Raw genomic sequence first — 8,413 nt, forward strand, 5'->3', positions numbered from 1 at the left:
CACACACACACACACAAGCACAGCATCAGCTACAATATGTATTCATTGACAGGAACTGTAATATCAATAAAAATTTACTTCAGCGTATGAAATTTGCTTGTGGATTTATCCTGAATGCAGGTGCTCTTTCAGGATTAAGCTGTTAAGCCATTTCATAGCTTTGATGAACATAGATGCTAATTAAGTTAAGAGATAAGCCAAGACCAATCACCTTGTCGGTTGAGTCAGCCTTTCATAGTTCATACGCGTACACAGCGCCTTTCACCTTACACATGAGATTATCTAAGAATGCCTGGATAAGCTTCAAAAATGTATGTACATGAACCTAAAACCAATTCAAAAACCACAAGTTCTAAATCATTATGGGATACAGCCTGACTATGTTGTCTATATATAATTTTAGCGTGGTGTGTTTCGGTGAAGAAAGGAAGTGGAAAATGCTCTTTACCAGTCTTACTCACTGTCTTACAGAGCCCCAGTTGCAGAATGCGAAAAAAAGCCACAGAGACCGTGTATTGCAGGTTTGCCCCAAATAGAGGTAATACATCGTGAAATATTTTACAGACAGGCTAACTATCTTCTTTAGTCGTTGGCTATGAAACCAAGAGAGTATATGAGTAAACTTAAGACTTAAAATCATTTTTTGTGAGTTAAAGCATGGTCTACTCCATTCACGTCGGCGTTGAAAAGCATTGTGTGTAGCATTATCACACTTTTTAGATGAGCTGAATGGCTATCTTGCCTTGAATACAGAACAGTATGTAGGGTTTTTCTAATATTAGAATCCACCCCAAAATAGTTTGGGCTGAGAACATTTACTGCTAATTGTGTGTGCCATCAAAACAACTGTACCTTTGAGATGCATTTGTAAGCCACTACAAAGTCAAAAAATGATGAGGGAGCAAGTCCTAGTAATAACATCCATTGTTATGTGGCTTCTTTTTAAACAGTACGAGCGCCTGTACCAAACCGACAAATTAAAGCAAACCAGAACTCCTCCGCTTTGAGGAAAACTTTCATGGTGGTACAGTTCTCAGCTTAACCTCACATATCTATAGATCCAGGGGTTTAGTGATTATAAGACTGCTTGACTGGAGCATGCAGCTCTCTGAGCACAGTCATTGAAGAGTGTCTCAGGGGATGGACGACTTCCTTGCATCAGATGTCTGGAGACACGGGGTCAGTGGTGAATATCTGTCGTCTCACACACCAACGATCATGGCTTTGATCTTGACCGCCTTCCAACCTTGGCATCGCTCATGTGCCGTGGACCATCCCCCGTTGCTCACACACACACACACACACACACACACACACACACACATATATATAAACACACACATACTCATTTGCACACAAGCTCTATGTAAACTGCTCTTCCATATAGCTTTAATCATCAATGTGTGTGCGTGTGTGTGTGTGTATTAGTTTGTCTGTGTGTCTGAATATATATAAATCTATCTTTCTCTGAATGTTATTATTGCTTCCTTTAACATGAGGCCATTTGGTCGGTGATTATACCGAGGGTGAGTTTTAGTTCAGGGCTGGGAGTCAGGACTTGGACTCCTCTGAGAGAGAGGGGAGATTGAGAGGTTTTCACTAGACGCACAGCTGTCGGTTCAGGTTAGTGCTCGTGAGCCGCTGGCTTTACTAGATAAATAAGTGAAGAAGAGCCAGACTCTCCTCATGTTAAATGTAGAAGGGCTAACGGACCAGGCTAGCGTCCTGCTTGCCACTGTGTCTCTGGGTGAATATTACCTGTGGTTGATGTGAACATTTAGTACTTTGAAGCACTTGTGTATATACACATGCTAATGCAAACACATCACTAATGCAAACACATTGCTACATATTCAGATTTACCCAGTCACTCACAAATTCACATATAAAACGCGCATGCACACACAAACACACACACACACACACACACACACATTCTCACAGAGAGAAACAGAGAGAGAGAGAGAGAGAGAATATGGTAAAAAAAAGACATGCCATATAGTTCAAAAAACACAAATTCATGCATATACATACAGATTTGCACATAAATGCCCTGGTACAGTGTACAGTGGATATACATATAGGCCCTGCTCTATTGGTGTGTGTGCTAATTGTTGGCTCAGCGGGACAGGGAACAGTTCTGCTGTAATGCGACGGAGAGTGCTCCCAGCCCCAGGACCCCAGAGACTGCCCTCCAACCTGCCTGTCAGCTGCTGTTAAATCACACAGCCATAGCTGTGGACTGAGACAGTCCACTGACACATACACAAATACACACACACACACACACACACACTTCACACAGATAACAGCATGTGTTTCACTATACCTTACATCAACAATTAATTGCTCCATAATGCATGAAGCCATATTTTCAAGTATATTTTCAAGTATGTATGATTGTTTTACAGTGATCCAAATTTTACCCCCATACATTTGTATTTACCTTGTGTTACTACTGTGATTGTCTGAGACTACAGAAGTGAAAAATTAAAATACCTCTCTTTTGAACTAAAAGAGGTCATCTTTTAAAGTGTGGTGTAATTTTGCACTAGATATAGGCTAATTGTGTGAAAATCAACTGCAGCTCAAGTTTCTCTTTAACCAAACTGTTTTTCAATTTTATCGCCAGTGATTTCACAATGTTCTGTGCTGCTGAAAAGGAGTTAGGCGCGCATGCACAATGTCAACAGAGCGAGTGAGACATGCCCAGCCGCCTCTCCTGTTTTGTCCTGCTGCATATTTAAATGATATCATGAATAATGGACAGCCTCTATCAGTGACAGCAGTGGCTGGGATTAGATGGCACATCTCATCTGTGATCTTGTGCTTGACTAATATGTGGAGACACACATCCACCTGCTCTTACACACACACACACACACACACACGCGCGTGCGCGCGCGCACATACAGTCGCTACATTTATTTCAAACACATTGTAAAGGCCAATTGTCAGACTGCAGAATATGTTGCAGATGTTTTTAATTAAAGACTTCAGATGCTCATCTAGCATTTCAAGAACGGAACTTTATCAAATCTGACAACCAGGTATTAACTTAACGACCTGAACTATTGTAATTTTGCATGTAAACACAAAATACCGTTTGTCCAGTAGTAATACACTTTTCTGAAATGATTTGTACCAAAACATATACATTGCTTTTACAGTACTGAAATAATAAAAGCGTTGTTTTTCAAAATGACAGTTTGCATTATTGCATTAACTCATAGTTCAGCTTGCAATAAGATGAAATATTCTGCATCAGATTTAATGTTAGTTTTAAAGCTCATCAACTGGTGGTTATGACTTCTAAGCAACTTCAGACAACTAAGCTCGACCCCACCCCCCAGAAAGAAACTCTTTTTAAACCAATGGTTTTAAAATAAACTTTGACAAAGTATAGTTTGAAAAATAACTACTAGTATAAATGCGATGTGTCTCTGTATGATGGCTTAATGAGAAGGTGAGAGGCACAAATAGGTCACAAATCCAAAGGTACACAGAAATGTCTCGTGCTCTTCCTTACTGGAAAAAAACAGCAACAGCAAGAAAAAAAAAAACACTACAGACTTTGCAAGACCAGTGCTGTCTCTAACTGCTCATATCTTTTATTCTCTCCCAATTCTCCCTTAAGGATATCCCCAGGTGTCCTGGGCTTCGTTCGGATAAACAAATCCTGCTTGTTTTTCCTGTGGAAATCGATGAGCATCAAATGTCAAAGAGAGACAGAGGTGGCCTTGTGTATGCTCAGGGAAAAAAAAAAAAAGTGGTCTTGCTTTGTTAAATGATTTCTTCCAGCTGAACTCCCGCTGAGATAAACTCTAAGGAGTAGAGGGCAAAGACTGGTAGATGACAGTGAGCTTCAGGAGTCACCTTGACATGCACGCACACACACACACACACACACACTTACCAGCACAGGGCCACAAAGACAGTTCTCTCACACTCTACCTGGAGACAGCCTGGTAAATACATACACTTCATACAGGGGTCACTAGATGGTGCTGCTTTGCTGCCGAAACCAACCTGGCTTCAGCTTCATCTGACATATGCAAATTAACGTCCAGTAAATTGTATCTCGGTCAGCTGTAAATGTTCTTTCTCGGCTCATCTTAACAAACAAAAAAGGCTCCTCTTGAACTCTGGGAAACAGATGATTTCGCTTTGAGTGTGCAGTGAGTGTTCTAGAAAATGTAATAAAAAAATCTAATAATCATCCACATGCATTTAGATGTAAAAATATATTTATGTACATGCACTTTCCTTTATGCAGTGAGCATGGCCATAACAGTGTTATGTGCACATGCAGATGACAATTCCATTAGATTCATGAATATGCAAATGAGACCGAATGGCTTTAACAAACAGACGAGCATATGTACTCAAAATTCATATGCACATGCATATTCATACATGTAGTGACTGCGTGCATATGTTTTCTGAGGTAAGAGTGGTTGAGCTGATGCATATGCGGGCCGAAGCGATAAGCCTTTGGATCGAAAGGAGGTCTTTGGGCAGCTGGAGCGGTTCCCATATTTCTTCATAGCACTGATTCAATTCCAGTGATTATGGATCAAAAAGAGCCAGAGTATTCCTGGGAACAGCACAGAGAGAGGTCCAGGGATGGTTAAGAAACAGCTGTTTAATGAGAATAATCCCATTATGGATGGCCAGCAGCCTGGCCCCTGGACACAATGATGCACACACACACACACACGCACACACACGCACGCACACACACACACACACACACACACACACACACACACACAACATGCAATGATGTTCCACAGCCAACTAATGGTCCTCATTTGGTTAATGGACACCCATTGATTAATTCACATTTATTTGTAACGTTTGGACTATTGCTGCGGGATGGTGCATTGGACTTAAAGATACAGTAACACAACAGAGCAGCATGTATCAATGGCAGAGTGCATTAATCCTCTTCTAGTATTTACTTTGCATTAAAGTAGGGATGCCAAACCTAATCCTTTTTAGGAGGGTCTGTGATTAGTAGACAGTGAATTCTACCACACTTTTTTTCAGTCAGCAACAGTATACTCATGGTCAGCAACTCAAATCTTTAAGGGTTATGCTGAAAGTTAGTAATTAATGTATTAATGGATATAGACTGAGATAGGTTGTCTGAAAGAGAGAGAGAGAGCGAGAAAGAGAGACAGAGAGAGAGAGCGAGAAAGAGAGACAGAGAGAGAGAGAGAGAGAGAGACAGAGAGAGAGAGAGACAGAGACAGAGACAGAGAGAGAGAGAGACAGAGACAGAGAGAGAGAGAGACAGAGACAGAGACAGAGACAGAGAGAGAGAGAGAGAGAGAGAGAGACAGAGACAGAGACAGAGAGAGAGAGAGAGACAGAGACAGAGACAGAGACAGCGAGAGAGAGAGACAGAGAGAGAGACAGAGACAGAGACAGAGACAGAGAGATCTGTTCATATTATAACCAGCTTGTTTCCTTTTCCACTTTTCCCCTGTCACACTATTGTCCTGCATGCCCATTTGGTGAGCTGTTGTATCAGCTCTGCCTTCTGCATCTGATATACTGATTTACTGGTCTTAAGTGGATGTTAGCAGGCAAGTTTCATCAGTACTTGTAAAAACAGGGGATTAAACATTTTAGGTTGAGTTTTTCTTTCTCCCACATATTCTGTGATTTTTAAAAGACCCTTGTCAGTTGTCAGGCCATTATCACCCCCCCCCCCCAAAAAAAAATACTCCTTTCGAAGAAATCCATCCCCTGTTTAAAAAAAAAAAAGGAAAGAAAAAAAAACCTATGTCCGTAAACGTCTTTACTAGAATCAATACGATATCAGTATTGCACTGAGCAGGGGAAGCATCTTACTGAGTGGGTCTGGCGATTTCACACCTCCATCGGGTACCCTGTGTCCTCACATACACTACCTTGTCCATGCTCCTCTCCTCGGGTGTCTACTGTGTCCCTCTGTCCTCCTCTATATATTCTGACCTTCTTCTTTTTTTTCATTCTTTTATCCCCTCGCTTCAGTCCTCACTCACCGTAGGGATTTTACATTGTCTACAATGCTTTCTGAGGACATGTATGGCTCTCCTTTTCTCTTTGGTCAAATAATCCCTAATTTAAATCTGTTATGACTTTTGGAGAATAGTTCAAATGATCAAGACTGGACAGAGATTGTGTATCGACACTACATTCAGAATGTGTTACTATGTCACACATTCTAGAAAACAAACAAACAAACAGAATATTTTCTAAGCTACTCAAAACACAAACTGAGAGTCAATATGTAAGTTAAAGAGAAGCATTTGAGGGGCCTTACAGTAGCACAATGATCTCTCAACCCAATCACAAAGCTTGTGTATAGAGGGTGTGTACCCCCCCCCCCCCCCCCCCCCCCCCACACACACACACCCCACATGGTACTTGTAACATCTGTGAAACAGGCTCATCTGTGGTAAAGTGCGACAGAAAAAAAGAAATGCAAAGAAATGGTCTTTGATCTTGTCGTAATATGACGGTTGTTGACATAACTAAATGGGTATGGTAAGCGTCCAGGCAAAAACAACCAAAGATGACATATTGGTTTTATTAGAGCCGTCCACACTTTATTACGATAGAACTGCAAATTTCATACAGATACCATGTTCAGAAGTTCTGCTTAACAGTTGCTCTATCAAGATTAGCCACGAAGCAATTTTAATTACATGTATCAAAATTCTCAACTTCCATAACTTATAAAATATTGCAAGGCTTAGAACTGATGATTTATGATCATTTGACAAAGAAAATCTGCCCCTCGTTACAAAAAATCGTTTATAAGTTTACAACACTACTATGTGCAGTTGTGCTTTTGTGTTTGTCTAAATAAATGACAAAACTGCAAACAGCTTTTTGAAATTAATACTTGTGCTAACTGTTGACAAAAATTAAGCTGATCAACTATTACCTTTAGCAACCGATAACATACAAAGTGACAACATGCAAATAACAAGGTTCGTATTTCAAATTTTCGGTACAAACAGATGCTTTCTCTTACTTTTCACGTGGAGATAGACTATGGTGATGTCTTACATAAAGATACAAATCAGTCTTGTACAAACGTATTAGAGTCAGTCTTCCATTTAGCCTAACCTTATTATTGTTACTGAATTAAGATCCAGAATTGTCTAAGCCTTGACCTTACAGCAACCAAGGAAGACTTTAAAAATAAGACGTAGCATTTCTTGGCCACACACTGCTCCTATTATGCTGAGGAAATGACTGATCCATGTTTTATAATGTTCGCTGTCGTCATATTGTCTGTAAGTTCATTCACCTTTATATCATTTTAGAAATTAATTTTGAAACTTAGTATGCGGCTCTCTTGAGCAGTACTTTCATACAAAGGAAATTTCAAATCTCTTTTGGACAAAAATCATAAAACACGTCTTCATTTAATGAACTTTTAACCTGTTAAAGCCGTACTGTCTCTTGTCTCTGCTGCATGTCCATCTCAATTTTTTTAGAGTTTTTTTCCCTGCTGTACCCAAGCAACCCTGTATACACTGACAGTTTTTTTTTGTATGTTTGTTTGTTTTTTATAAAAGCACTTAAGCTCTGTAAATTTGGACAGAGATCTTGATGCCTTGTCACAGTCAAATTCAAGAACTCTCAACTTTTGTTGAAGGATATTTACAAGCAGAAATATTTTTAAGGCATTTTGTGACTTGTGCCCTTTTGACTTGACTATATTCAGTATAGTACCTCACTAGATCCTGCTTTCAAAAAGCATCAGAATAAAACTATACCGTAATCAAGTCTTTATAATTACAGAATAGAGCTGATTCCAGATGCTAAATTTACTGAGTATATACGCGATCATTTTCACAAATGTTAATAAATAGAGAATGTGTGCATTACTTTTCATCTGCCACTGTGAATTTGAAATAGAAGGTATGGTTATTCATTCTTTCGAATATACCTACATACCTTGTTCAGCTTTTAACAACAAAATCAGTCACTCAAATTCACCGCCTGTTAATTCTAGGTGACAAGAGAGGACAAACCAGTTAGCACTCCAGAACAGAGGAGGCCTTGGAAAAGTTTCTTTTTTTCTTTTTCTCCCCCAAGTGTTCAAATGACACTCTATAGTCTCCATGGCAATGAAAGACATTCAGTGGTCTCCATAGCAATAGCTGTTCAGCAGTGATCACTAAGCAGGGACTTTAGTGTATGCAGGGTCAGTAAGTGTCAGTGCTAGGCTAAGTCCAGTACAGGATTAACAAAAAATCTTATGCTTAGTTACAGCATGGGAAAGACTGTATTTACTTCTCTTTGAGAAAGAAGGAGAGAGAGAGAGAGAGAGAGAAAGAGAGAGAGAGAGAGAGGTTTTTTTTTTTAGGTGGGACTAAGAAATATTTTTCCTTTTAGTTCATTT

The sequence above is a fragment of the Chanos chanos genome, chromosome 4, assembly GCF_902362185.1.
Source record: "Chanos chanos chromosome 4, fChaCha1.1, whole genome shotgun sequence".
NCBI lineage: Eukaryota > Metazoa > Chordata > Actinopteri > Gonorynchiformes > Chanidae > Chanos > Chanos chanos.